The sequence below is a fragment of the Ambystoma mexicanum genome, chromosome 1q, assembly GCF_040938575.1.
Source record: "Ambystoma mexicanum isolate Mex_15411 chromosome 1q, UKY_AmexF1_1, whole genome shotgun sequence".
In the NCBI taxonomy this organism is placed as follows: Eukaryota; Metazoa; Chordata; class Amphibia; order Caudata; family Ambystomatidae; genus Ambystoma; species Ambystoma mexicanum.
The window spans coordinates 1254257279-1254283657 of record NC_090922.1 but is presented as its reverse complement, the minus strand read 5'-3'; the positions used below and the strand labels follow the sequence as shown (position 1 = coordinate 1254283657).

The following is a 26379-nucleotide window of genomic DNA, read 5'->3' as shown; positions in this document are numbered from 1 at the left end:
TCTGCTCTAAGAGTGTGCCGATTCCGAGCCTCTTGTGCTGTGTCGGCTCTGACGTCCCCACCCCTCTTGCAATGCTGAACGCTGTCCTCGGCAGTGTGTTTCTGCACTAAGAGTCAGCCGATTCCGAGCCTCTTGTGCTGTGTCGGCTCTGACGTCCACACCCCTCTTGCAATGCTGAACGCTGTCCTCGGCAGTGTGTTTCTGCTCTAAGAGTCAGCCGATTCCGAGCCTCTTGTGCTGTGTCGGCTCTGAAGTCCACACCCCTCTTGCAATGCTGAACGCTGTCCTCTGCAGTGTGCTGCTGCTCTTTTTTTGCCTCAAGCTCAGGAGCCACAGCTGCCGGCTTGGAAAAGCAACGAGCAGCTCCATGCACCCACTTTTGAAATACCCGCTTGCCTATTCATGTTTGCAAAGAAACTGCCTGTAAATTCAGCTCAAGCCACACTAGCACTCACTCTACCAAGCGTCAGTTCCTTACAAAAATAAAAATAAATCTCTAAAAGAAAGAAATAAACACACACACACACACACAATTTTCCTGCTGGGGTCTCCTCGACTCTTTGGAAGGCAGAGGTCGACGTGGGTTAAGGCCCTTCCTTACCTTCTCTGCTGGTGGTCTACGAGTGCAGGAAAGAAGCAGGCCCAGTAACAGCAACCGAGGCCCCCAGCCCAGCCCAGCCCATGCAGGGAACACCTGAAGGCTGACTCTCTAACCCAGTGCTGCTCCAAGTTGGTTTGGCAAAAGTTTGCAAAGAAGCTGCCTGTAAATTCAGCTCAAGCCACACTAGCACTCACCCAAGCGTCGGGTCCTTATAAAAAGGAAAAAAAGCACCTCTAAAAAATAAGAAATAAACACACACACAATTTTCCTGCTCCGGTCTCCTCGACTCCTTGGAAGGCAGAGGGCGATGTTGGTTGCGGCCCTTACCTTCTCCGGCTGGTGGCCTACAAGTGCAGGAAAGAAGCAGGCCCAGTAACAGCAACTGAGGCCCCCAACCCAGCACAGCCCAGGCAGGCATCAGCTGAAGGCTGATTCTCTAACCCAGTGGTGCTCCAAGTTGGTTTGGCAAACGTTTGCAAAGAAGCCGCCCGTAAATTCAGATCAAACCACACTAGCACTCACCCAAGCGTCGGTTCCTTATAAAAAGGGGGAAAAAAGCACCTCTAAAAAATAAGAAATAAACACACACACAATTTTCCTGCTCCGGTCTCCTCGACTCCTTGGAAGGCAAAGGGCGATGTTGGTTGAGGCCCTTACCTTCTCCGGCTGGTGGCCTACAAGTTCAGGAAAGAAGCAGGCCCAGTAACAGCAACTGAGGCCCCCAGCCCAGCCTAGCCCATGCAGGGAACACCTGAAGGCTGACTCTCTAACCCAGTGCTGCTCCAAGTTGGTTTGGCAAATGTTTGCAAAGAAGCTGCCTGTAAATTCAGCTCAAGCCACACTAGCACTCACCCAAGCGTCGGTTCCTTATAAAAAGGAAAAAAAAGCACCTCTAAAAAATAAGAAATAAACACACACCCAATTTTCCTGCTCCAGTCTCCTCGACCCCTTGGAAGGCAGAGGGCGATGTTGGTTGCAGCCCTTACCTTCTCCGGCTGGTGGCCTACAAGTGCAGGAAAGAAGCAGGCCCAGTAACAGCAACTGAGGCCCCCAACCCAGCACAGCGCAGGCAGGCATCAGCTGAAGGCTGATTCTCTACCCCATTGGTGCTCCAAGTTGGTTTGGCAAACGTTTGCAAAGAAGCCGCCCGTAAATTCAGATCAAACCACACTAGCACTCACCCAAGCGTCGGGAAGGCGGAGGGCAATGTCAGCTGAGGGCCTCACCTTCTCCGGCGGGTGGCCTACACGTCCAGGAAAGAAGCAAGCCCAGGAACAGCAGCTGAGGCCCCCAGCCCAGCCCAGCCCAGCCCAGCCCAGCCCTGCCCAGGTCAGGCATCAGCTGAAGGCCGACTCCCTGCACATGGGAAGGACCGAGGCCAGACCCTGGGCTCCTGGGCTCCTGGGCCCCTAGGCTGAAGGCTCGCCTCGGCTCGACCAGCGCTCGATCAGGCTCGATCAGGCGAGATTATTAGGTAGCATGGGGCCCAGCTGGGACTTCTAGGAAGCTTAGGGTGACCGCCACTTCTTCCCCATCCAGAGGCCTGGCTATGGAGACGAGAGGCATGATGTGGCCTCCCTTCCTGCCTCTTGAAGGCCCCTCTCCCCCCGTGAGCAGTTCCCGCTCCAAGTGTCCCCCTGTCTCCCAAGGTGCACTCTACCTCTAGACCCCACATATGCAGATGAGACCCATCCACTTCCCTCCACTAGCTGTAGGGGGCCTTGCGTGTCCACGTTTCAATGGCAGGGAAAGGGCCCACTCGAGAGAAAACAGAAAGACGCTGAAGGAGCTTTGGCAGGGACACGAGCTGCTCTTTTTTGCTCCATCCGAGCCGACAAGCTGCCGTCGATTCAGCCTCCCGCTGCTGGAGTGTGCTGCTCCAAGTTAGTTTGGCGAAAACGTGTTCGCTACTGACGGGGGTCTGTATTGGAGCAAGGGCTGCTGGCTGCCCCTTTGCCTTTTTCACGCGCTGTGTTTGTTAAAATTAAAAGGAGAATGGAGGAAAATGATAGCTCAAGGCGGAGAAGACGAACGCCACCTATCGGGGACAGAGTAGCAAAATGCCTACAGCACCTGGTATTCCCAGGCGGTCTCCCATCCAAGTACTAACCAGGCCCGACCCTGCTTAGCTTCCGAGATCGGACGAGATCGGGCGCATTCAGGGTGGTATGGCCGTAGGCGAGGAGTGCGCCGATTCCGAGCCTCTTGTGCTGTGTCAGCTCGGCATCCACCCCCCTCTTGCAATGCTGAACGCTGTCCTCGGCAGTGTGTTTCTGCTCTAAGAGTGTGCCGATTCCGAGCCTCTTGTGCTGTGTCGGCTCTGACGTCCCCACCCCTCTTGCAATGCTGAACGCTGTCCTCGGCAGTGTGTTTCTGCACTAAGAGTCAGCCGATTCCGAGCCTCTTGTGCTGTGTCGGCTCTGACGTCCACACCCCTCTTGCAATGCTGAACGCTGTCCTCGGCAGTGTGTTTCTGCTCTAAGAGTCAGCCGATTCCGAGCCTCTTGTGCTGTGTCGGCTCTGAAGTCCACACCCCTCTTGCAATGCTGAACGCTGTCCTCTGCAGTGTGCTGCTGCTCTTTTTTTGCCTCAAGCTCAGGAGCCACAGCTGCCGGCTTGGAAAAGCAACGAGCAGCTCCATGCACCCACTTTTGAAATACCCGCTTGCCTATTCATGTTTGCAAAGAAACTGCCTGTAAATTCAGCTCAAGCCACACTAGCACTCACTCTACCAAGCGTCAGTTCCTTACAAAAATAAAAATAAATCTCTAAAAGAAAGAAATAAACACACACACACACACACAATTTTCCTGCTGGGGTCTCCTCGACTCTTTGGAAGGCAGAGGTCGACGTGGGTTAAGGCCCTTCCTTACCTTCTCTGCTGGTGGTCTACGAGTGCAGGAAAGAAGCAGGCCCAGTAACAGCAACCGAGGCCCCCAGCCCAGCCCAGCCCATGCAGGGAACACCTGAAGGCTGACTCTCTAACCCAGTGCTGCTCCAAGTTGGTTTGGCAAAAGTTTGCAAAGAAGCTGCCTGTAAATTCAGCTCAAGCCACACTAGCACTCACCCAAGCGTCGGGTCCTTATAAAAAGGAAAAAAAGCACCTCTAAAAAATAAGAAATAAACACACACACAATTTTCCTGCTCCGGTCTCCTCGACTCCTTGGAAGGCAGAGGGCGATGTTGGTTGCGGCCCTTACCTTCTCCGGCTGGTGGCCTACAAGTGCAGGAAAGAAGCAGGCCCAGTAACAGCAACTGAGGCCCCCAACCCAGCACAGCCCAGGCAGGCATCAGCTGAAGGCTGATTCTCTAACCCAGTGGTGCTCCAAGTTGGTTTGGCAAACGTTTGCAAAGAAGCCGCCCGTAAATTCAGATCAAACCACACTAGCACTCACCCAAGCGTCGGTTCCTTATAAAAAGGGGGAAAAAAGCACCTCTAAAAAATAAGAAATAAACACACACACAATTTTCCTGCTCCGGTCTCCTCGACTCCTTGGAAGGCAAAGGGCGATGTTGGTTGAGGCCCTTACCTTCTCCGGCTGGTGGCCTACAAGTTCAGGAAAGAAGCAGGCCCAGTAACAGCAACTGAGGCCCCCAGCCCAGCCTAGCCCATGCAGGGAACACCTGAAGGCTGACTCTCTAACCCAGTGCTGCTCCAAGTTGGTTTGGCAAATGTTTGCAAAGAAGCTGCCTGTAAATTCAGCTCAAGCCACACTAGCACTCACCCAAGCGTCGGTTCCTTATAAAAAGGAAAAAAAAGCACCTCTAAAAAATAAGAAATAAACACACACCCAATTTTCCTGCTCCAGTCTCCTCGACCCCTTGGAAGGCAGAGGGCGATGTTGGTTGCAGCCCTTACCTTCTCCGGCTGGTGGCCTACAAGTGCAGGAAAGAAGCAGGCCCAGTAACAGCAACTGAGGCCCCCAACCCAGCACAGCGCAGGCAGGCATCAGCTGAAGGCTGATTCTCTACCCCATTGGTGCTCCAAGTTGGTTTGGCAAACGTTTGCAAAGAAGCCGCCCGTAAATTCAGATCAAACCACACTAGCACTCACCCAAGCGTCGGGAAGGCGGAGGGCAATGTCAGCTGAGGGCCTCACCTTCTCCGGCGGGTGGCCTACACGTCCAGGAAAGAAGCAAGCCCAGGAACAGCAGCTGAGGCCCCCAGCCCAGCCCAGCCCAGCCCAGCCCAGCCCAGCCCAGCCCTGCCCAGGTCAGGCATCAGCTGAAGGCCGACTCCCTGCACATGGGAAGGACCGAGGCCAGACCCTGGGCTCCTGGGCTCCTGGGCCCCTAGGCTGAAGGCTCGCCTCGGCTCGACCAGCGCTCGATCAGGCTCGATCAGGCGAGATTATTAGGTAGCATGGGGCCCAGCTGGGACTTCTAGGAAGCTTAGGGTGACCGCCACTTCTTCCCCATCCAGAGGCCTGGCTATGGAGACGAGAGGCATGATGTGGCCTCCCTTCCTGCCTCTTGAAGGCCCCTCTCCCCCCGTGAGCAGTTCCCGCTCCAAGTGTCCCCCTGTCTCCCAAGGTGCACTCTACCTCTAGACCCCACATATGCAGATGAGACCCATCCACTTCCCTCCACTAGCTGTAGGGGGCCTTGCGTGTCCACGTTTCAATGGCAGGGAAAGGGCCCACTCGAGAGAAAACAGAAAGACGCTGAAGGAGCTTTGGCAGGGACACGAGCTGCTCTTTTTTGCTCCATCCGAGCCGACAAGCTGCCGTCGATTCAGCCTCCCGCTGCTGGAGTGTGCTGCTCCAAGTTAGTTTGGCGAAAACGTGTTCGCTACTGACGGGGGTCTGTATTGGAGCAAGGGCTGCTGGCTGCCCCTTTGCCTTTTTCACGCGCTGTGTTTGTTAAAATTAAAAGGAGAATGGAGGAAAATGATAGCTCAAGGCGGAGAAGACGAACGCCACCTATCGGGGACAGAGTAGCAAAATGCCTACAGCACCTGGTATTCCCAGGCGGTCTCCCATCCAAGTACTAACCAGGCCCGACCCTGCTTAGCTTCCGAGATCGGACGAGATCGGGCGCATTCAGGGTGGTATGGCCGTAGGCGAGGACTGCGCCGATTCCGAGCCTCTTGTGCTGTGTCAGCTCGGCATCCACCCCCCTCTTGCAATGCTGAACGCTGTCCTCGGCAGTGTGTTTCTGCTCTAAGAGTGTGCCGATTCCGAGCCTCTTGTGCTGTGTCGGCTCTGACGTCCCCACCCCTCTTGCAATGCTGAACGCTGTCCTCGGCAGTGTGTTTCTGCACTAAGAGTCAGCCGATTCCGAGCCTCTTGTGCTGTGTCGGCTCTGACGTCCACACCCCTCTTGCAATGCTGAACGCTGTCCTCGGCAGTGTGTTTCTGCTCTAAGAGTCAGCCGATTCCGAGCCTCTTGTGCTGTGTCGGCTCTGAAGTCCACACCCCTCTTGCAATGCTGAACGCTGTCCTCTGCAGTGTGCTGCTGCTCTTTTTTTGCCTCAAGCTCAGGAGCCACAGCTGCCGGCTTGGAAAAGCAACGAGCAGCTCCATGCACCCACTTTTGAAATACCCGCTTGCCTATTCATGTTTGCAAAGAAACTGCCTGTAAATTCAGCTCAAGCCACACTAGCACTCACTCTACCAAGCGTCAGTTCCTTACAAAAATAAAAATAAATCTCTAAAAGAAAGAAATAAACACACACACACACACACAATTTTCCTGCTGGGGTCTCCTCGACTCTTTGGAAGGCAGAGGTCGACGTGGGTTAAGGCCCTTCCTTACCTTCTCTGCTGGTGGTCTACGAGTGCAGGAAAGAAGCAGGCCCAGTAACAGCAACCGAGGCCCCCAGCCCAGCCCAGCCCATGCAGGGAACACCTGAAGGCTGACTCTCTAACCCAGTGCTGCTCCAAGTTGGTTTGGCAAAAGTTTGCAAAGAAGCTGCCTGTAAATTCAGCTCAAGCCACACTAGCACTCACCCAAGCGTCGGGTCCTTATAAAAAGGAAAAAAAGCACCTCTAAAAAATAAGAAATAAACACACACACAATTTTCCTGCTCCGGTCTCCTCGACTCCTTGGAAGGCAGAGGGCGATGTTGGTTGCGGCCCTTACCTTCTCCGGCTGGTGGCCTACAAGTGCAGGAAAGAAGCAGGCCCAGTAACAGCAACTGAGGCCCCCAACCCAGCACAGCCCAGGCAGGCATCAGCTGAAGGCTGATTCTCTAACCCAGTGGTGCTCCAAGTTGGTTTGGCAAACGTTTGCAAAGAAGCCGCCCGTAAATTCAGATCAAACCACACTAGCACTCACCCAAGCGTCGGTTCCTTATAAAAAGGGGGAAAAAAGCACCTCTAAAAAATAAGAAATAAACACACACACAATTTTCCTGCTCCGGTCTCCTCGACTCCTTGGAAGGCAAAGGGCGATGTTGGTTGAGGCCCTTACCTTCTCCGGCTGGTGGCCTACAAGTTCAGGAAAGAAGCAGGCCCAGTAACAGCAACTGAGGCCCCCAGCCCAGCCTAGCCCATGCAGGGAACACCTGAAGGCTGACTCTCTAACCCAGTGCTGCTCCAAGTTGGTTTGGCAAATGTTTGCAAAGAAGCTGCCTGTAAATTCAGCTCAAGCCACACTAGCACTCACCCAAGCGTCGGTTCCTTATAAAAAGGAAAAAAAAGCACCTCTAAAAAATAAGAAATAAACACACACCCAATTTTCCTGCTCCAGTCTCCTCGACCCCTTGGAAGGCAGAGGGCGATGTTGGTTGCAGCCCTTACCTTCTCCGGCTGGTGGCCTACAAGTGCAGGAAAGAAGCAGGCCCAGTAACAGCAACTGAGGCCCCCAACCCAGCACAGCGCAGGCAGGCATCAGCTGAAGGCTGATTCTCTACCCCATTGGTGCTCCAAGTTGGTTTGGCAAACGTTTGCAAAGAAGCCGCCCGTAAATTCAGATCAAACCACACTAGCACTCACCCAAGCGTCGGGAAGGCGGAGGGCAATGTCAGCTGAGGGCCTCACCTTCTCCGGCGGGTGGCCTACACGTCCAGGAAAGAAGCAAGCCCAGGAACAGCAGCTGAGGCCCCCAGCCCAGCCCAGCCCAGCCCAGCCCTGCCCAGGTCAGGCATCAGCTGAAGGCCGACTCCCTGCACATGGGAAGGACCGAGGCCAGACCCTGGGCTCCTGGGCTCCTGGGCCCCTAGGCTGAAGGCTCGACCAGCGCTCGATCAGGCTCGATCAGGCGAGATTATTAGGTAGCATGGGGCCCAGCTGGGACTTCTAGGAAGCTTAGGGTGACCGCCACTTCTTCCCCATCCAGAGGCCTGGCTATGGAGACGAGAGGCATGATGTGGCCTCCCTTCCTGCCTCTTGAAGGCCCCTCTCCCCCCGTGAGCAGTTCCCGCTCCAAGTGTCCCCCTGTCTCCCAAGGTGCACTCTACCTCTAGACCCCACATATGCAGATGAGACCCATCCACTTCCCTCCACTAGCTGTAGGGGGCCTTGCGTGTCCACGTTTCAATGGCAGGGAAAGGGCCCACTCGAGAGAAAACAGAAAGACGCTGAAGGAGCTTTGGCAGGGACACGAGCTGCTCTTTTTTGCTCCATCCGAGCCGACAAGCTGCCGTCGATTCAGCCTCCCGCTGCTGGAGTGTGCTGCTCCAAGTTAGTTTGGCGAAAACGTGTTCGCTACTGACGGGGGTCTGTATTGGAGCAAGGGCTGCTGGCTGCCCCTTTGCCTTTTTCACGCGCTGTGTTTGTTAAAATTAAAAGGAGAATGGAGGAAAATGATAGCTCAAGGCGGAGAAGACGAACGCCACCTATCGGGGACAGAGTAGCAAAATGCCTACAGCACCTGGTATTCCCAGGCGGTCTCCCATCCAAGTACTAACCAGGCCCGACCCTGCTTAGCTTCCGAGATCGGACGAGATCGGGCGCATTCAGGGTGGTATGGCCGTAGGCGAGGACTGCGCCGATTCCGAGCCTCTTGTGCTGTGTCAGCTCGGCATCCACCCCCCTCTTGCAATGCTGAACGCTGTCCTCGGCAGTGTGTTTCTGCTCTAAGAGTGTGCCGATTCCGAGCCTCTTGTGCTGTGTCGGCTCTGACGTCCCCACCCCTCTTGCAATGCTGAACGCTGTCCTCGGCAGTGTGTTTCTGCACTAAGAGTCAGCCGATTCCGAGCCTCTTGTGCTGTGTCGGCTCTGACGTCCACACCCCTCTTGCAATGCTGAACGCTGTCCTCGGCAGTGTGTTTCTGCTCTAAGAGTCAGCCGATTCCGAGCCTCTTGTGCTGTGTCGGCTCTGAAGTCCACACCCCTCTTGCAATGCTGAACGCTGTCCTCGGCAGTGTTTCTGCACTAAGAGTCAGCCGATTCCGAGCCTCTTGTGCTGTGTCGGCTCTGACGTCCACACCCCTCTTGCAATGCTGAACGCTGTCCTCGGCAGTGTGTTTCTGCTCTAAGAGTCAGCCGATTCCGAGCCTCTTGTGCTGTGTCGGCTCTGAAGTCCACACCCCTCTTGCAATGCTGAACGCTGTCCTCTGCACTGTGCTGCTGCTCTTTTTTTGCCTCAAGCTCAGGAGCCACAGCTGCCGGCTTGGAAAAGCAACGAGCAGCTCCATGCACCCACTTTTGAAATACCCGCTTGCCTATTCATGTTTGCAAAGAAACTGCCTGTAAATTCAGCTCAAGCCACACTAGCACTCACTCTACCAAGCGTCAGTTCCTTACAAAAATAAAAATAAATCTCTAAAAGAAAGAAATAAACACACACACACACACACAATTTTCCTGCTGGGGTCTCCTCGACTCTTTGGAAGGCAGAGGTCGACGTGGGTTAAGGCCCTTCCTTACCTTCTCTGCTGGTGGTCTACGAGTGCAGGAAAGAAGCAGGCCCAGTAACAGCAACCGAGGCCCCCAGCCCAGCCCAGCCCATGCAGGGAACACCTGAAGGCTGACTCTCTAACCCAGTGCTGCTCCAAGTTGGTTTGGCAAAAGTTTGCAAAGAAGCTGCCTGTAAATTCAGCTCAAGCCACACTAGCACTCACCCAAGCGTCGGGTCCTTATAAAAAGGAAAAAAAGCACCTCTAAAAAATAAGAAATAAACACACACACAATTTTCCTGCTCCGGTCTCCTCGACTCCTTGGAAGGCAGAGGGCGATGTTGGTTGCGGCCCTTACCTTCTCCGGCTGGTGGCCTACAAGTGCAGGAAAGAAGCAGGCCCAGTAACAGCAACTGAGGCCCCCAACCCAGCACAGCCCAGGCAGGCATCAGCTGAAGGCTGATTCTCTAACCCAGTGGTGCTCCAAGTTGGTTTGGCAAACGTTTGCAAAGAAGCCGCCCGTAAATTCAGATCAAACCACACTAGCACTCACCCAAGCGTCGGTTCCTTATAAAAAGGGGGAAAAAAGCACCTCTAAAAAATAAGAAATAAACACACACACAATTTTCCTGCTCCGGTCTCCTCGACTCCTTGGAAGGCAAAGGGCGATGTTGGTTGAGGCCCTTACCTTCTCCGGCTGGTGGCCTACAAGTTCAGGAAAGAAGCAGGCCCAGTAACAGCAACTGAGGCCCCCAGCCCAGCCTAGCCCATGCAGGGAACACCTGAAGGCTGACTCTCTAACCCAGTGCTGCTCCAAGTTGGTTTGGCAAATGTTTGCAAAGAAGCTGCCTGTAAATTCAGCTCAAGCCACACTAGCACTCACCCAAGCGTCGGTTCCTTATAAAAAGGAAAAAAAAGCACCTCTAAAAAATAAGAAATAAACACACACCCAATTTTCCTGCTCCAGTCTCCTCGACCCCTTGGAAGGCAGAGGGCGATGTTGGTTGCAGCCCTTACCTTCTCCGGCTGGTGGCCTACAAGTGCAGGAAAGAAGCAGGCCCAGTAACAGCAACTGAGGCCCCCAACCCAGCACAGCGCAGGCAGGCATCAGCTGAAGGCTGATTCTCTACCCCATTGGTGCTCCAAGTTGGTTTGGCAAACGTTTGCAAAGAAGCCGCCCGTAAATTCAGATCAAACCACACTAGCACTCACCCAAGCGTCGGGAAGGCGGAGGGCAATGTCAGCTGAGGGCCTCACCTTCTCCGGCGGGTGGCCTACACGTCCAGGAAAGAAGCAAGCCCAGGAACAGCAGCTGAGGCCCCCAGCCCAGCCCAGCCCAGCCCAGCCCTGCCCAGGTCAGGCATCAGCTGAAGGCCGACTCCCTGCACATGGGAAGGACCGAGGCCAGACCCTGGGCTCCTGGGCTCCTGGGCCCCTAGGCTGAAGGCTCGACCAGCGCTCGATCAGGCTCGATCAGGCGAGATTATTAGGTAGCATGGGGCCCAGCTGGGACTTCTAGGAAGCTTAGGGTGACCGCCACTTCTTCCCCATCCAGAGGCCTGGCTATGGAGACGAGAGGCATGATGTGGCCTCCCTTCCTGCCTCTTGAAGGCCCCTCTCCCCCCGTGAGCAGTTCCCGCTCCAAGTGTCCCCCTGTCTCCCAAGGTGCACTCTACCTCTAGACCCCACATATGCAGATGAGACCCATCCACTTCCCTCCACTAGCTGTAGGGGGCCTTGCGTGTCCACGTTTCAATGGCAGGGAAAGGGCCCACTCGAGAGAAAACAGAAAGACGCTGAAGGAGCTTTGGCAGGGACACGAGCTGCTCTTTTTTGCTCCATCCGAGCCGACAAGCTGCCGTCGATTCAGCCTCCCGCTGCTGGAGTGTGCTGCTCCAAGTTAGTTTGGCGAAAACGTGTTCGCTACTGACGGGGGTCTGTATTGGAGCAAGGGCTGCTGGCTGCCCCTTTGCCTTTTTCACGCGCTGTGTTTGTTAAAATTAAAAGGAGAATGGAGGAAAATGATAGCTCAAGGCGGAGAAGACGAACGCCACCTATCGGGGACAGAGTAGCAAAATGCCTACAGCACCTGGTATTCCCAGGCGGTCTCCCATCCAAGTACTAACCAGGCCCGACCCTGCTTAGCTTCCGAGATCGGACGAGATCGGGCGCATTCAGGGTGGTATGGCCGTAGGCGAGGACTGCGCCGATTCCGAGCCTCTTGTGCTGTGTCAGCTCGGCATCCACCCCCCTCTTGCAATGCTGAACGCTGTCCTCGGCAGTGTGTTTCTGCTCTAAGAGTGTGCCGATTCCGAGCCTCTTGTGCTGTGTCGGCTCTGACGTCCCCACCCCTCTTGCAATGCTGAACGCTGTCCTCGGCAGTGTGTTTCTGCACTAAGAGTCAGCCGATTCCGAGCCTCTTGTGCTGTGTCGGCTCTGACGTCCACACCCCTCTTGCAATGCTGAACGCTGTCCTCGGCAGTGTGTTTCTGCTCTAAGAGTCAGCCGATTCCGAGCCTCTTGTGCTGTGTCGGCTCTGAAGTCCACACCCCTCTTGCAATGCTGAACGCTGTCCTCTGCAGTGTGCTGCTGCTCTTTTTTTGCCTCAAGCTCAGGAGCCACAGCTGCCGGCTTGGAAAAGCAACGAGCAGCTCCATGCACCCACTTTTGAAATACCCGCTTGCCTATTCATGTTTGCAAAGAAACTGCCTGTAAATTCAGCTCAAGCCACACTAGCACTCACTCTACCAAGCGTCAGTTCCTTACAAAAATAAAAATAAATCTCTAAAAGAAAGAAATAAACACACACACACACACACAATTTTCCTGCTGGGGTCTCCTCGACTCTTTGGAAGGCAGAGGTCGACGTGGGTTAAGGCCCTTCCTTACCTTCTCTGCTGGTGGTCTACGAGTGCAGGAAAGAAGCAGGCCCAGTAACAGCAACCGAGGCCCCCAGCCCAGCCCAGCCCATGCAGGGAACACCTGAAGGCTGACTCTCTAACCCAGTGCTGCTCCAAGTTGGTTTGGCAAAAGTTTGCAAAGAAGCTGCCTGTAAATTCAGCTCAAGCCACACTAGCACTCACCCAAGCGTCGGGTCCTTATAAAAAGGAAAAAAAGCACCTCTAAAAAATAAGAAATAAACACACACACAATTTTCCTGCTCCGGTCTCCTCGACTCCTTGGAAGGCAGAGGGCGATGTTGGTTGCGGCCCTTACCTTCTCCGGCTGGTGGCCTACAAGTGCAGGAAAGAAGCAGGCCCAGTAACAGCAACTGAGGCCCCCAACCCAGCACAGCCCAGGCAGGCATCAGCTGAAGGCTGATTCTCTAACCCAGTGGTGCTCCAAGTTGGTTTGGCAAACGTTTGCAAAGAAGCCGCCCGTAAATTCAGATCAAACCACACTAGCACTCACCCAAGCGTCGGTTCCTTATAAAAAGGGGGAAAAAAGCACCTCTAAAAAATAAGAAATAAACACACACACAATTTTCCTGCTCCGGTCTCCTCGACTCCTTGGAAGGCAAAGGGCGATGTTGGTTGAGGCCCTTACCTTCTCCGGCTGGTGGCCTACAAGTTCAGGAAAGAAGCAGGCCCAGTAACAGCAACTGAGGCCCCCAGCCCAGCCTAGCCCATGCAGGGAACACCTGAAGGCTGACTCTCTAACCCAGTGCTGCTCCAAGTTGGTTTGGCAAATGTTTGCAAAGAAGCTGCCTGTAAATTCAGCTCAAGCCACACTAGCACTCACCCAAGCGTCGGTTCCTTATAAAAAGGAAAAAAAAGCACCTCTAAAAAATAAGAAATAAACACACACCCAATTTTCCTGCTCCAGTCTCCTCGACCCCTTGGAAGGCAGAGGGCGATGTTGGTTGCAGCCCTTACCTTCTCCGGCTGGTGGCCTACAAGTGCAGGAAAGAAGCAGGCCCAGTAACAGCAACTGAGGCCCCCAACCCAGCACAGCGCAGGCAGGCATCAGCTGAAGGCTGATTCTCTACCCCATTGGTGCTCCAAGTTGGTTTGGCAAACGTTTGCAAAGAAGCCGCCCGTAAATTCAGATCAAACCACACTAGCACTCACCCAAGCGTCGGGAAGGCGGAGGGCAATGTCAGCTGAGGGCCTCACCTTCTCCGGCGGGTGGCCTACACGTCCAGGAAAGAAGCAAGCCCAGGAACAGCAGCTGAGGCCCCCAGCCCAGCCCAGCCCAGCCCAGCCCAGCCCTGCCCAGGTCAGGCATCAGCTGAAGGCCGACTCCCTGCACATGGGAAGGACCGAGGCCAGACCCTGGGCTCCTGGGCTCCTGGGCCCCTAGGCTGAAGGCTCGCCTCGGCTCGACCAGCGCTCGATCAGGCTCGATCAGGCGAGATTATTAGGTAGCATGGGGCCCAGCTGGGACTTCTAGGAAGCTTAGGGTGACCGCCACTTCTTCCCCATCCAGAGGCCTGGCTATGGAGACGAGAGGCATGATGTGGCCTCCCTTCCTGCCTCTTGAAGGCCCCTCTCCCCCCGTGAGCAGTTCCCGCTCCAAGTGTCCCCCTGTCTCCCAAGGTGCACTCTACCTCTAGACCCCACATATGCAGATGAGACCCATCCACTTCCCTCCACTAGCTGTAGGGGGCCTTGCGTGTCCACGTTTCAATGGCAGGGAAAGGGCCCACTCGAGAGAAAACAGAAAGACGCTGAAGGAGCTTTGGCAGGGACACGAGCTGCTCTTTTTTGCTCCATCCGAGCCGACAAGCTGCCGTCGATTCAGCCTCCCGCTGCTGGAGTGTGCTGCTCCAAGTTAGTTTGGCGAAAACGTGTTCGCTACTGACGGGGGTCTGTATTGGAGCAAGGGCTGCTGGCTGCCCCTTTGCCTTTTTCACGCGCTGTGTTTGTTAAAATTAAAAGGAGAATGGAGGAAAATGATAGCTCAAGGCGGAGAAGACGAACGCCACCTATCGGGGACAGAGTAGCAAAATGCCTACAGCACCTGGTATTCCCAGGCGGTCTCCCATCCAAGTACTAACCAGGCCCGACCCTGCTTAGCTTCCGAGATCGGACGAGATCGGGCGCATTCAGGGTGGTATGGCCGTAGGCGAGGACTGCGCCGATTCCGAGCCTCTTGTGCTGTGTCAGCTCGGCATCCACCCCCCTCTTGCAATGCTGAACGCTGTCCTCGGCAGTGTGTTTCTGCTCTAAGAGTGTGCCGATTCCGAGCCTCTTGTGCTGTGTCGGCTCTGACGTCCCCACCCCTCTTGCAATGCTGAACGCTGTCCTCGGCAGTGTGTTTCTGCACTAAGAGTCAGCCGATTCCGAGCCTCTTGTGCTGTGTCGGCTCTGACGTCCACACCCCTCTTGCAATGCTGAACGCTGTCCTCGGCAGTGTGTTTCTGCTCTAAGAGTCAGCCGATTCCGAGCCTCTTGTGCTGTGTCGGCTCTGAAGTCCACACCCCTCTTGCAATGCTGAACGCTGTCCTCTGCAGTGTGCTGCTGCTCTTTTTTTGCCTCAAGCTCAGGAGCCACAGCTGCCGGCTTGGAAAAGCAACGAGCAGCTCCATGCACCCACTTTTGAAATACCCGCTTGCCTATTCATGTTTGCAAAGAAACTGCCTGTAAATTCAGCTCAAGCCACACTAGCACTCACTCTACCAAGCGTCAGTTCCTTACAAAAATAAAAATAAATCTCTAAAAGAAAGAAATAAACACACACACACACACACAATTTTCCTGCTGGGGTCTCCTCGACTCTTTGGAAGGCAGAGGTCGACGTGGGTTAAGGCCCTTCCTTACCTTCTCTGCTGGTGGTCTACGAGTGCAGGAAAGAAGCAGGCCCAGTAACAGCAACCGAGGCCCCCAGCCCAGCCCAGCCCATGCAGGGAACACCTGAAGGCTGACTCTCTAACCCAGTGCTGCTCCAAGTTGGTTTGGCAAAAGTTTGCAAAGAAGCTGCCTGTAAATTCAGCTCAAGCCACACTAGCACTCACCCAAGCGTCGGGTCCTTATAAAAAGGAAAAAAAGCACCTCTAAAAAATAAGAAATAAACACACACACAATTTTCCTGCTCCGGTCTCCTCGACTCCTTGGAAGGCAGAGGGCGATGTTGGTTGCGGCCCTTACCTTCTCCGGCTGGTGGCCTACAAGTGCAGGAAAGAAGCAGGCCCAGTAACAGCAACTGAGGCCCCCAACCCAGCACAGCCCAGGCAGGCATCAGCTGAAGGCTGATTCTCTAACCCAGTGGTGCTCCAAGTTGGTTTGGCAAACGTTTGCAAAGAAGCCGCCCGTAAATTCAGATCAAACCACACTAGCACTCACCCAAGCGTCGGTTCCTTATAAAAAGGGGGAAAAAAGCACCTCTAAAAAATAAGAAATAAACACACACACAATTTTCCTGCTCCGGTCTCCTCGACTCCTTGGAAGGCAAAGGGCGATGTTGGTTGAGGCCCTTACCTTCTCCGGCTGGTGGCCTACAAGTTCAGGAAAGAAGCAGGCCCAGTAACAGCAACTGAGGCCCCCAGCCCAGCCTAGCCCATGCAGGGAACACCTGAAGGCTGACTCTCTAACCCAGTGCTGCTCCAAGTTGGTTTGGCAAATGTTTGCAAAGAAGCTGCCTGTAAATTCAGCTCAAGCCACACTAGCACTCACCCAAGCGTCGGTTCCTTATAAAAAGGAAAAAAAAGCACCTCTAAAAAATAAGAAATAAACACACACCCAATTTTCCTGCTCCAGTCTCCTCGACCCCTTGGAAGGCAGAGGGCGATGTTGGTTGCAGCCCTTACCTTCTCCGGCTGGTGGCCTACAAGTGCAGGAAAGAAGCAGGCCCAGTAACAGCAACTGAGGCCCCCAACCCAGCACAGCGCAGGCAGGCATCAGCTGAAGGCTGATTCTCTACCCCATTGGTGCTCCAAGTTGGTTTGGCAAACGTTTGCAAAGAAGCCGCCCGTAAATTCAGATCAAACCACACTAGCACTCACCCAAGCGTCGGGAAGGCGGAGGGCAATGTCAGCTGAGGGCCTCACCTTCTCCGGCGGGTGGCCTACACGTCCAGGAAAGAAGCAAGCCCAGGAACAGCAGCTGAGGCCCCCAGCCCAGCCCAGCCCAGCCCAGCCCTGCCCAGGTCAGGCATCAGCTGAAGGCCGACTCCCTGCACATGGGAAGGACCGAGGCCAGACCCTGGGCTCCTGGGCTCCTGGGCCCCTAGGCTGAAGGCTCGACCAGCGCTCGATCAGGCTCGATCAGGCGAGATTATTAGGTAGCATGGGGCCCAGCTGGGACTTCTAGGAAGCTTAGGGTGACCGCCACTTCTTCCCCATCCAGAGGCCTGGCTATGGAGACGAGAGGCATGATGTGGCCTCCCTTCCTGCCTCTTGAAGGCCCCTCTCCCCCCGTGAGCAGTTCCCGCTCCAAGTGTCCCCCTGTCTCCCAAGGTGCACTCTACCTCTAGACCCCACATATGCAGATGAGACCCATCCACTTCCCTCCACTAGCTGTAGGGGGCCTTGCGTGTCCACGTTTCAATGGCAGGGAAAGGGCCCACTCGAGAGAAAACAGAAAGACGCTGAAGGAGCTTTGGCAGGGACACGAGCTGCTCTTTTTTGCTCCATCCGAGCCGACAAGCTGCCGTCGATTCAGCCTCCCGCTGCTGGAGTGTGCTGCTCCAAGTTAGTTTGGCGAAAACGTGTTCGCTACTGACGGGGGTCTGTATTGGAGCAAGGGCTGCTGGCTGCCCCTTTGCCTTTTTCACGCGCTGTGTTTGTTAAAATTAAAAGGAGAATGGAGGAAAATGATAGCTCAAGGCGGAGAAGACGAACGCCACCTATCGGGGACAGAGTAGCAAAATGCCTACAGCACCTGGTATTCCCAGGCGGTCTCCCATCCAAGTACTAACCAGGCCCGACCCTGCTTAGCTTCCGAGATCGGACGAGATCGGGCGCATTCAGGGTGGTATGGCCGTAGGCGAGGAGTGCGCCGATTCCGAGCCTCTTGTGCTGTGTCAGCTCGGCATCCACCCCCCTCTTGCAATGCTGAACGCTGTCCTCGGCAGTGTGTTTCTGCTCTAAGAGTGTGCCGATTCCGAGCCTCTTGTGCTGTGTCGGCTCTGACGTCCCCACCCCTCTTGCAATGCTGAACGCTGTCCTCGGCAGTGTGTTTCTGCACTAAGAGTCAGCCGATTCCGAGCCTCTTGTGCTGTGTCGGCTGTGACGTCCCCACCCCTCTTGCAATGCTGAACGCTGTCCTCGGCAGTGTGTTTCTGCACTAAGAGTCAGCCGATTCCGAGCCTCTTGTGCTGTGTCGGCTGTGACGTCCCCACCCCTCTTGCAATGCTGAACGCTGTCCTCGGCAGTGTGTTTCTGCACTAAGAGTCAGCCGATTCCGAGCCTCTTGTGCTGTGTCGGCTCTGACGTCCACACCCCTCTTGCAATGCTGAACGCTGTCCTCGGCAGTGTGTTTCTGCTCTAAGAGTCAGCCGATTCCGAGCCTCTTGTGCTGTGTCGGCTCTGAAGTCCACACCCCTCTTGCAATGCTGAACGCTGTCCTCTGCAGTGTGCTGCTGCTCTTTTTTTGCCTCAAGCTCAGGAGCCACAGCTGCCGGCTTGGAAAAGCAACGAGCAGCTTCATGCACCCACTTTTGAAATACCCGCTTGCCTATTCATGTTTGCAAAGAAACTGCCTGTAAATTCAGCTCAAGCCACACTAGCACTCACTCTACCAAGCGTCAGTTCCTTACAAAAATAAAAATAAATCTCTAAAAGAAAGAAATAAACACACACACACACACACAATTTTCCTGCTGGGGTCTCCTCGACTCTTTGGAAGGCAGAGGTCGACGTGGGTTAAGGCCCTTCCTTACCTTCTCTGCTGGTGGTCTACGAGTGCAGGAAAGAAGCAGGCCCAGTAACAGCAACCGAGGCCCCCAGCCCAGCCCAGCCCATGCAGGGAACACCTGAAGGCTGACTCTCTAACCCAGTGCTGCTCCAAGTTGGTTTGGCAAAAGTTTGCAAAGAAGCTGCCTGTAAATTCAGCTCAAGCCACACTAGCACTCACCCAAGCGTCGGGTCCTTATAAAAAGGAAAAAAAGCACCTCTAAAAAATAAGAAATAAACACACACACAATTTTCCTGCTCCGGTCTCCTCGACTCCTTGGAAGGCAGAGGGCGATGTTGGTTGCGGCCCTTACCTTCTCCGGCTGGTGGCCTACAAGTGCAGGAAAGAAGCAGGCCCAGTAACAGCAACTGAGGCCCCCAACCCAGCACAGCCCAGGCAGGCATCAGCTGAAGGCTGATTCTCTAACCCAGTGGTGCTCCAAGTTGGTTTGGCAAACGTTTGCAAAGAAGCCGCCCGTAAATTCAGATCAAACCACACTAGCACTCACCCAAGCGTCGGTTCCTTATAAAAAGGGGGAAAAAAGCACCTCTAAAAAATAAGAAATAAACACACACACAATTTTCCTGCTCCGGTCTCCTCGACTCCTTGGAAGGCAAAGGGCGATGTTGGTTGAGGCCCTTACCTTCTCCGGCTGGTGGCCTACAAGTTCAGGAAAGAAGCAGGCCCAGTAACAGCAACTGAGGCCCCCAGCCCAGCCTAGCCCATGCAGGGAACACCTGAAGGCTGACTCTCTAACCCAGTGCTGCTCCAAGTTGGTTTGGCAAATGTTTGCAAAGAAGCTGCCTGTAAATTCAGCTCAAGCCACACTAGCACTCACCCAAGCGTCGGTTCCTTATAAAAAGGAAAAAAAAGCACCTCTAAAAAATAAGAAATAAACACACACCCAATTTTCCTGCTCCAGTCTCCTCGACCCCTTGGAAGGCAGAGGGCGATGTTGGTTGCAGCCCTTACCTTCTCCGGCTGGTGGCCTACAAGTGCAGGAAAGAAGCAGGCCCAGTAACAGCAACTGAGGCCCCCAACCCAGCACAGCGCAGGCAGGCATCAGCTGAAGGCTGATTCTCTACCCCATTGGTGCTCCAAGTTGGTTTGGCAAACGTTTGCAAAGAAGCCGCCCGTAAATTCAGATCAAACCACACTAGCACTCACCCAAGCGTCGGGAAGGCGGAGGGCAATGTCAGCTGAGGGCCTCACCTTCTCCGGCGGGTGGCCTACACGTCCAGGAAAGAAGCAAGCCCAGGAACAGCAGCTGAGGCCCCCAGCCCAGCCCAGCCCAGCCCAGCCCAGCCCTGCCCAGGTCAGGCATCAGCTGAAGGCCGACTCCCTGCACATGGGAAGGACCGAGGCCAGACCCTGGGCTCCTGGGCTCCTGGGCCCCTAGGCTGAAGGCTCGACCAGCGCTCGATCAGGCTCGATCAGGCGAGATTATTAGGTAGCATGGGGCCCAGCTGGGACTTCTAGGAAGCTTAGGGTGACCGCCACTTCTTCCCCATCCAGAGGCCTGGCTATGGAGACGAGAGGCATGATGTGGCCTCCCTTCCTGCCTCTTGAAGGCCCCTCTCCCCCCGTGAGCAGTTCCCGCTCCAAGTGTCCCCCTGTCTCCCAAGGTGCACTCTACCTCTAGACCCCACATATGCAGATGAGACCCATCCACTTCCCTCCACTAGCTGTAGGGGGCCTTGCGTGTCCACGTTTCAATGGCAGGGAAAGGGCCCACTCGAGAGAAAACAGAAAGACGCTGAAGGAGCTTTGGCAGGGACACGAGCTGCTCTTTTTTGCTCCATCCGAGCCGACAAGCTGCCGTCGATTCAGCCTCCCGCTGCTGGAGTGTGCTGCTCCAAGTTAGTTTGGCGAAAACGTGTTCGCTACTGACGGGGGTCTGTATTGGAGCAAGGGCTGCTGGCTGCCCCTTTGCCTTTTTCACGCGCTGTGTTTGTTAAAATTAAAAGGAGAATGGAGGAAAATGATAGCTCAAGGCGGAGAAGACGAACGCCACCTATCGGGGACAGAGTAGCAAAATGCCTACAGCACCTGGTATTCCCAGGCGGTCTCCCATCCAAGTACTAACCAGGCCCGACCCTGCTTAGCTTCCGAGATCGGACGAGATCGGGCGCATTCAGGGTGGTATGGCCGTAGGCGAGGAGTGCGCCGATTCCGAGCCTCTTGTGCTGTGTCAGCTCGGCATCCACCCCCCTCTTGCAATGCTGAACGCTGTCCTCGGCAGTGTGTTTCTGCTCTAAGAGTGTGCCGATTCCGAGCCTCTTGTGCTGTGTCGGCTCTGACGTCCCCACCCCTCTTGCAATGCTGAACGCTGTCCTCGGCAGTGTGTTTCTGCACTAAGAGTCAGCCGATTCCGAGCCTCTTGTGCTGTGTCGGCTGTGACGTCCCCACCCCTCTTGCAATGCTGAACGCTGTCCTCGGCAGTGTGTTTCTGCACTAAGAGTCAGCCGATTCCGAGCCTCTTGTGCTGTGTCGGCTGTGACGTCCCCACCCCTCTTGCAATGCTGAACGCTGTCCTCGGCAGTGTGTTTCTGCACTAAGAGTCAGCCGATTCCGAGCCTCTTGTGCTGTGTCGGCTCTGACGTCCACACCCCTCTTGCAATGCTGAACGCTGTCCTCGGCAGTGTGTTTCTGCTCTAAGAGTCAGCCGATTCCGAGCCTCTTGTGCTGTGTCGGCTCTGAAGTCCACACCCCTCTTGCAATGCTGAACGCTGTCCTCTGCAGTGTGCTGCTGCTCTTTTTTTGCCTCAAGCTCAGGAGCCACAGCTGCCGGCTTGGAAAAGCAACGAGCAGCTTCATGCACCCACTTTTGAAATACCCGCTTGCCTATTCATGTTTGCAAAGAAACTGCCTGTAAATTCAGCTCAAGCCACACTAGCACTCACTCTACCAAGCGTCAGTTCCTTACAAAAATAAAAATAAATCTCTAAAAGAAAGAAATAAACACACACACACACACACAATTTTCCTGCTGGGGTCTCCTCGACTCTTTGGAAGGCAGAGGTCGACGTGGGTTAAGGCCCTTCCTTACCTTCTCTGCTGGTGGTCTACGAGTGCAGGAAAGAAGCAGGCCCAGTAACAGCAACCGAGGCCCCCAGCCCAGCCCAGCCCATGCAGGGAACACCTGAAGGCTGACTCTCTAACCCAGTGCTGCTCCAAGTTGGTTTGGCAAAAGTTTGCAAAGAAGCTGCCTGTAAATTCAGCTCAAGCCACACTAGCACTCACCCAAGCGTCGGGTCCTTATAAAAAGGAAAAAAAGCACCTCTAAAAAATAAGAAATAAACACACACACAATTTTCCTGCTCCGGTCTCCTCGACTCCTTGGAAGGCAGAGGGCGATGTTGGTTGCGGCCCTTACCTTCTCCGGCTGGTGGCCTACAAGTGCAGGAAAGAAGCAGGCCCAGTAACAGCAACTGAGGCCCCCAACCCAGCACAGCCCAGGCAGGCATCAGCTGAAGGCTGATTCTCTAACCCAGTGGTGCTCCAAGTTGGTTTGGCAAACGTTTGCAAAGAAGCCGCCCGTAAATTCAGATCAAACCACACTAGCACTCACCCAAGCGTCGGTTCCTTATAAAAAGGGGGAAAAAAGCACCTCTAAAAAATAAGAAATAAACACACACACAATTTTCCTGCTCCGGTCTCCTCGACTCCTTGGAAGGCAAAGGGCGATGTTGGTTGAGGCCCTTACCTTCTCCGGCTGGTGGCCTACAAGTTCAGGAAAGAAGCAGGCCCAGTAACAGCAACTGAGGCCCCCAGCCCAGCCTAGCCCATGCAGGGAACACCTGAAGGCTGACTCTCTAACCCAGTGCTGCTCCAAGTTGGTTTGGCAAATGTTTGCAAAGAAGCTGCCTGTAAATTCAGCTCAAGCCACACTAGCACTCACCCAAGCGGCGGTTCCTTATAAAAAGGAAAAAAAAGCACCTCTAAAAAATAAGAAATAAACACACACCCAATTTTCCTGCTCCAGTCTCCTCGACCCCTTGGAAGGCAGAGGGCGATGTTGGTTGCAGCCCTTACCTTCTCCGGCTGGTGGCCTACAAGTGCAGGAAAGAAGCAGGCCCAGTAACAGCAACTGAGGCCCCCAACCCAGCACAGCGCAGGCAGGCATCAGCTGAAGGCTGATTCTCTACCCCATTGGTGCTCCAAGTTGGTTTGGCAAACGTTTGCAAAGAAGCCGCCCGTAAATTCAGATCAAACCACACTAGCACTCACCCAAGCGTCGGGAAGGCGGAGGGCAATGTCAGCTGAGGGCCTCACCTTCTCCGGCGGGTGGCCTACACGTCCAGGAAAGAAGCAAGCCCAGGAACAGCAGCTGAGGCCCCCAGCCCAGCCCAGCCCAGCCCAGCCCAGCCCTGCCCAGGTCAGGCATCAGCTGAAGGCCGACTCCCTGCACATGGGAAGGACCGAGGCCAGACCCTGGGCTCCTGGGCTCCTGGGCCCCTAGGCTGAAGGCTCGACCAGCGCTCGATCAGGCTCGATCAGGCGAGATTATTAGGTAGCATGGGGCCCAGCTGGGACTTCTAGGAAGCTTAGGGTGACCGCCACTTCTTCCCCATCCAGAGGCCTGGCTATGGAGACGAGAGGCATGATGTGGCCTCCCTTCCTGCCTCTTGAAGGCCCCTCTCCCCCCGTGAGCAGTTCCCGCTCCAAGTGTCCCCCTGTCTCCCAAGGTGCACTCTACCTCTAGACCCCACATATGCAGATGAGACCCATCCACTTCCCTCCACTAGCTGTAGGGGGCCTTGCGTGTCCACGTTTCAATGGCAGGGAAAGGGCCCACTCGAGAGAAAACAGAAAGACGCTGAAGGAGCTTTGGCAGGGACACGAGCTGCTCTTTTTTGCTCCATCCGAGCCGACAAGCTGCCGTCGATTCAGCCTCCCGCTGCTGGAGTGTGCTGCTCCAAGTTAGTTTGGCGAAAACGTGTTCGCTACTGACGGGGGTCTGTATTGGAGCAAGGGCTGCTGGCTGCCCCTTTGCCTTTTTCACGCGCTGTGTTTGTTAAAATTAAAAGGAGAATGGAGGAAAATGATAGCTCAAGGCGGAGAAGACGAACGCCACCTATCGGGGACAGAGTAGCAAAATGCCTACAGCACCTGGTATTCCCAGGCGGTCTCCCATCCAAGTACTAACCAGGCCCGACCCTGCTTAGCTTCCGAGATCGGACGAGATCGGGCGCATTCAGGGTGGTATGGCCGTAGGCGAGGAGTGCGCCGATTCCGAGCCTCTTGTGCTGTGTCAGCTCGGCATCCACCCCCCTCTTGCAATGCTGAACGCTGTCCTCGGCAGTGTGTTTCTGCTCTAAGAGTGTGCCGATTCCGAGCCTCTTGTGCTGTGTCGGCTCTGACGTCCCCACCCCTCTTGCAATGCTGAACGCTGTCCTCGGCAGTGTGTTTCTGCACTAAGAGTCAGCCGATTCCGAGCCTCTTGTGCTGTGTCGGCTGTGACGTCCCCACCCCTCTTGCAATGCTGAACGCTGTCCTCGGCAGTGTGTTTCTGCACTAAGAGTCAGCCGATTCCGAGCCTCTTGTGCTGTGTCGGCTGTGACGTCCCCACCCCTCTTGCAATGCTGAACGCTGTCCTCGGCAGTGTGTTTCTGCACTAAGAGTCAGCCGATTCCGAGCCTCTTGTGCTGTGTCGGCTCTGACGTCCACACCCCTCTTGCAATGCTGAACGCTGTCCTCGGCAGTGTGTTTCTGCTCTAAGAGTCAGCCGATTCCGAGCCTCTTGTGCTGTGTCGGCTCTGAAGTCCACACCCCTCTTGCAATGCTGAACGCTGTCCTCTGCAGTGTGCTGCTGCTCTTTTTTTGCCTCAAGCTCAGGAGCCACAGCTGCCGGCTTGGAAAAGCAACGAGCAGCTTCATGCACCCACTTTTGAAATACCCGCTTGCCTATTCATGTTTGCAAAGAAACTGCCTGTAAATTCAGCTCAAGCCACACTAGCACTCACTCTACCAAGCGTCAGTTCCTTACAAAAATAAAAATAAATCTCTAAAAGAAAGAAATAAACACACACACACACACACAATTTTCCTGCTGGGGTCTCCTCGACTCTTTGGAAGGCAGAGGTCGACGTGGGTTAAGGCCCTTCCTTACCTTCTCTGCTGGTGGTCTACGAGTGCAGGAAAGAAGCAGGCCCAGTAACAGCAACCGAGGCCCCCAGCCCAGCCCAGCCCATGCAGGGAACACCTGAAGGCTGACTCTCTAACCCAGTGCTGCTCCAAGTTGGTTTGGCAAAAGTTTGCAAAGAAGCTGCCTGTAAATTCAGCTCAAGCCACACTAGCACTCACCCAAGCGTCGGGTCCTTATAAAAAGGAAAAAAAGCACCTCTAAAAAATAAGAAATAAACACACACACAATTTTCCTGCTCCGGTCTCCTCGACTCCTTGGAAGGCAGAGGGCGATGTTGGTTGCGGCCCTTACCTTCTCCGGCTGGTGGCCTACAAGTGCAGGAAAGAAGCAGGCCCAGTAACAGCAACTGAGGCCCCCAACCCAGCACAGCCCAGGCAGGCATCAGCTGAAGGCTGATTCTCTAACCCAGTGGTGCTCCAAGTTGGTTTGGCAAACGTTTGCAAAGAAGCCGCCCGTAAATTCAGATCAAACCACACTAGCACTCACCCAAGCGTCGGTTCCTTATAAAAAGGGGGAAAAAAGCACCTCTAAAAAATAAGAAATAAACACACACACAATTTTCCTGCTCCGGTCTCCTCGACTCCTTGGAAGGCAAAGGGCGATGTTGGTTGAGGCCCTTACCTTCTCCGGCTGGTGGCCTACAAGTTCAGGAAAGAAGCAGGCCCAGTAACAGCAACTGAGGCCCCCAGCCCAGCCTAGCCCATGCAGGGAACACCTGAAGGCTGACTCTCTAACCCAGTGCTGCTCCAAGTTGGTTTGGCAAATGTTTGCAAAGAAGCTGCCTGTAAATTCAGCTCAAGCCACACTAGCACTCACCCAAGCGTCGGTTCCTTATAAAAAGGAAAAAAAAGCACCTCTAAAAAATAAGAAATAAACACACACCCAATTTTCCTGCTCCAGTCTCCTCGACCCCTTGGAAGGCAGAGGGCGATGTTGGTTGCAGCCCTTACCTTCTCCGGCTGGTGGCCTACAAGTGCAGGAAAGAAGCAGGCCCAGTAACAGCAACTGAGGCCCCCAACCCAGCACAGCGCAGGCAGGCATCAGCTGAAGGCTGATTCTCTACCCCATTGGTGCTCCAAGTTGGTTTGGCAAACGTTTGCAAAGAAGCCGCCCGTAAATTCAGATCAAACCACACTAGCACTCACCCAAGCGTCGGGAAGGCGGAGGGCAATGTCAGCTGAGGGCCTCACCTTCTCCGGCGGGTGGCCTACACGTCCAGGAAAGAAGCAAGCCCAGGAACAGCAGCTGAGGCCCCCAGCCCAGCCCAGCCCAGCCCAGCCCAGCCCTGCCCAGGTCAGGCATCAGCTGAAGGCCGACTCCCTGCACATGGGAAGGACCGAGGCCAGACCCTGGGCTCCTGGGCTCCTGGGCCCCTAGGCTGAAGGCTCGACCAGCGCTCGATCAGGCTCGATCAGGCGAGATTATTAGGTAGCATGGGGCCCAGCTGGGACTTCTAGGAAGCTTAGGGTGACCGCCACTTCTTCCCCATCCAGAGGCCTGGCTATGGAGACGAGAGGCATGATGTGGCCTCCCTTCCTGCCTCTTGAAGGCCCCTCTCCCCCCGTGAGCAGTTCCCGCTCCAAGTGTCCCCCTGTCTCCCAAGGTGCACTCTACCTCTAGACCCCACATATGCAGATGAGACCCATCCACTTCCCTCCACTAGCTGTAGGGGGCCTTGCGTGTCCACGTTTCAATGGCAGGGAAAGGGCCCACTCGAGAGAAAACAGAAAGACGCTGAAGGAGCTTTGGCAGGGACACGAGCTGCTCTTTTTTGCTCCATCCGAGCCGACAAGCTGCCGTCGATTCAGCCTCCCGCTGCTGGAGTGTGCTGCTCCAAGTTAGTTTGGCGAAAACGTGTTCGCTACTGACGGGGGTCTGTATTGGAGCAAGGGCTGCTGGCTGCCCCTTTGCCTTTTTCACGCGCTGTGTTTGTTAAAATTAAAAGGAGAATGGAGGAAAATGATAGCTCAAGGCGGAGAAGACGAACGCCACCTATCGGGGACAGAGTAGCAAAA

General features: G+C 54.8%; 8 non-coding genes across 8 annotated transcripts; all 8 read right to left on the bottom strand.

Moving 5' to 3' along the window:
* Positions 1-2662: 2662 nt before the first annotated feature.
* LOC138563804 (5S ribosomal RNA) lies at positions 2663-2781 on the bottom strand. The gene has a single exon (XR_011299779.1). It is a non-coding gene; the product is annotated as a 5S ribosomal RNA (ribosomal RNA).
* A 2764-nt stretch (positions 2782-5545) lies between these two features.
* Positions 5546-5664, bottom strand: LOC138563793 (5S ribosomal RNA). The gene has a single exon (XR_011299768.1). It is a non-coding gene; the product is annotated as a 5S ribosomal RNA (ribosomal RNA).
* Positions 5665-8403: 2739 nt separating this feature from the next.
* LOC138563780 (5S ribosomal RNA) lies at positions 8404-8522 on the bottom strand. Its single transcript, XR_011299756.1, has one exon. It is a non-coding gene; the product is annotated as a 5S ribosomal RNA (ribosomal RNA).
* Positions 8523-11459: 2937 nt separating this feature from the next.
* Positions 11460-11578, bottom strand: LOC138563768 (5S ribosomal RNA). The gene has a single exon (XR_011299745.1). It is a non-coding gene; the product is annotated as a 5S ribosomal RNA (ribosomal RNA).
* A 2754-nt stretch (positions 11579-14332) lies between these two features.
* On the bottom strand, positions 14333-14451 carry LOC138563757 (5S ribosomal RNA). The gene has a single exon (XR_011299734.1). It is a non-coding gene; the product is annotated as a 5S ribosomal RNA (ribosomal RNA).
* Positions 14452-17190: 2739 nt separating this feature from the next.
* Positions 17191-17309, bottom strand: LOC138563745 (5S ribosomal RNA). The gene has a single exon (XR_011299722.1). It is a non-coding gene; the product is annotated as a 5S ribosomal RNA (ribosomal RNA).
* Positions 17310-20253: 2944 nt separating this feature from the next.
* LOC138563733 (5S ribosomal RNA) lies at positions 20254-20372 on the bottom strand. Its single transcript, XR_011299710.1, has one exon. It is a non-coding gene; the product is annotated as a 5S ribosomal RNA (ribosomal RNA).
* Positions 20373-23316: 2944 nt separating this feature from the next.
* Positions 23317-23435, bottom strand: LOC138563721 (5S ribosomal RNA). Its single transcript, XR_011299697.1, has one exon. It is a non-coding gene; the product is annotated as a 5S ribosomal RNA (ribosomal RNA).
* Positions 23436-26379: the final 2944 nt, after the last annotated feature.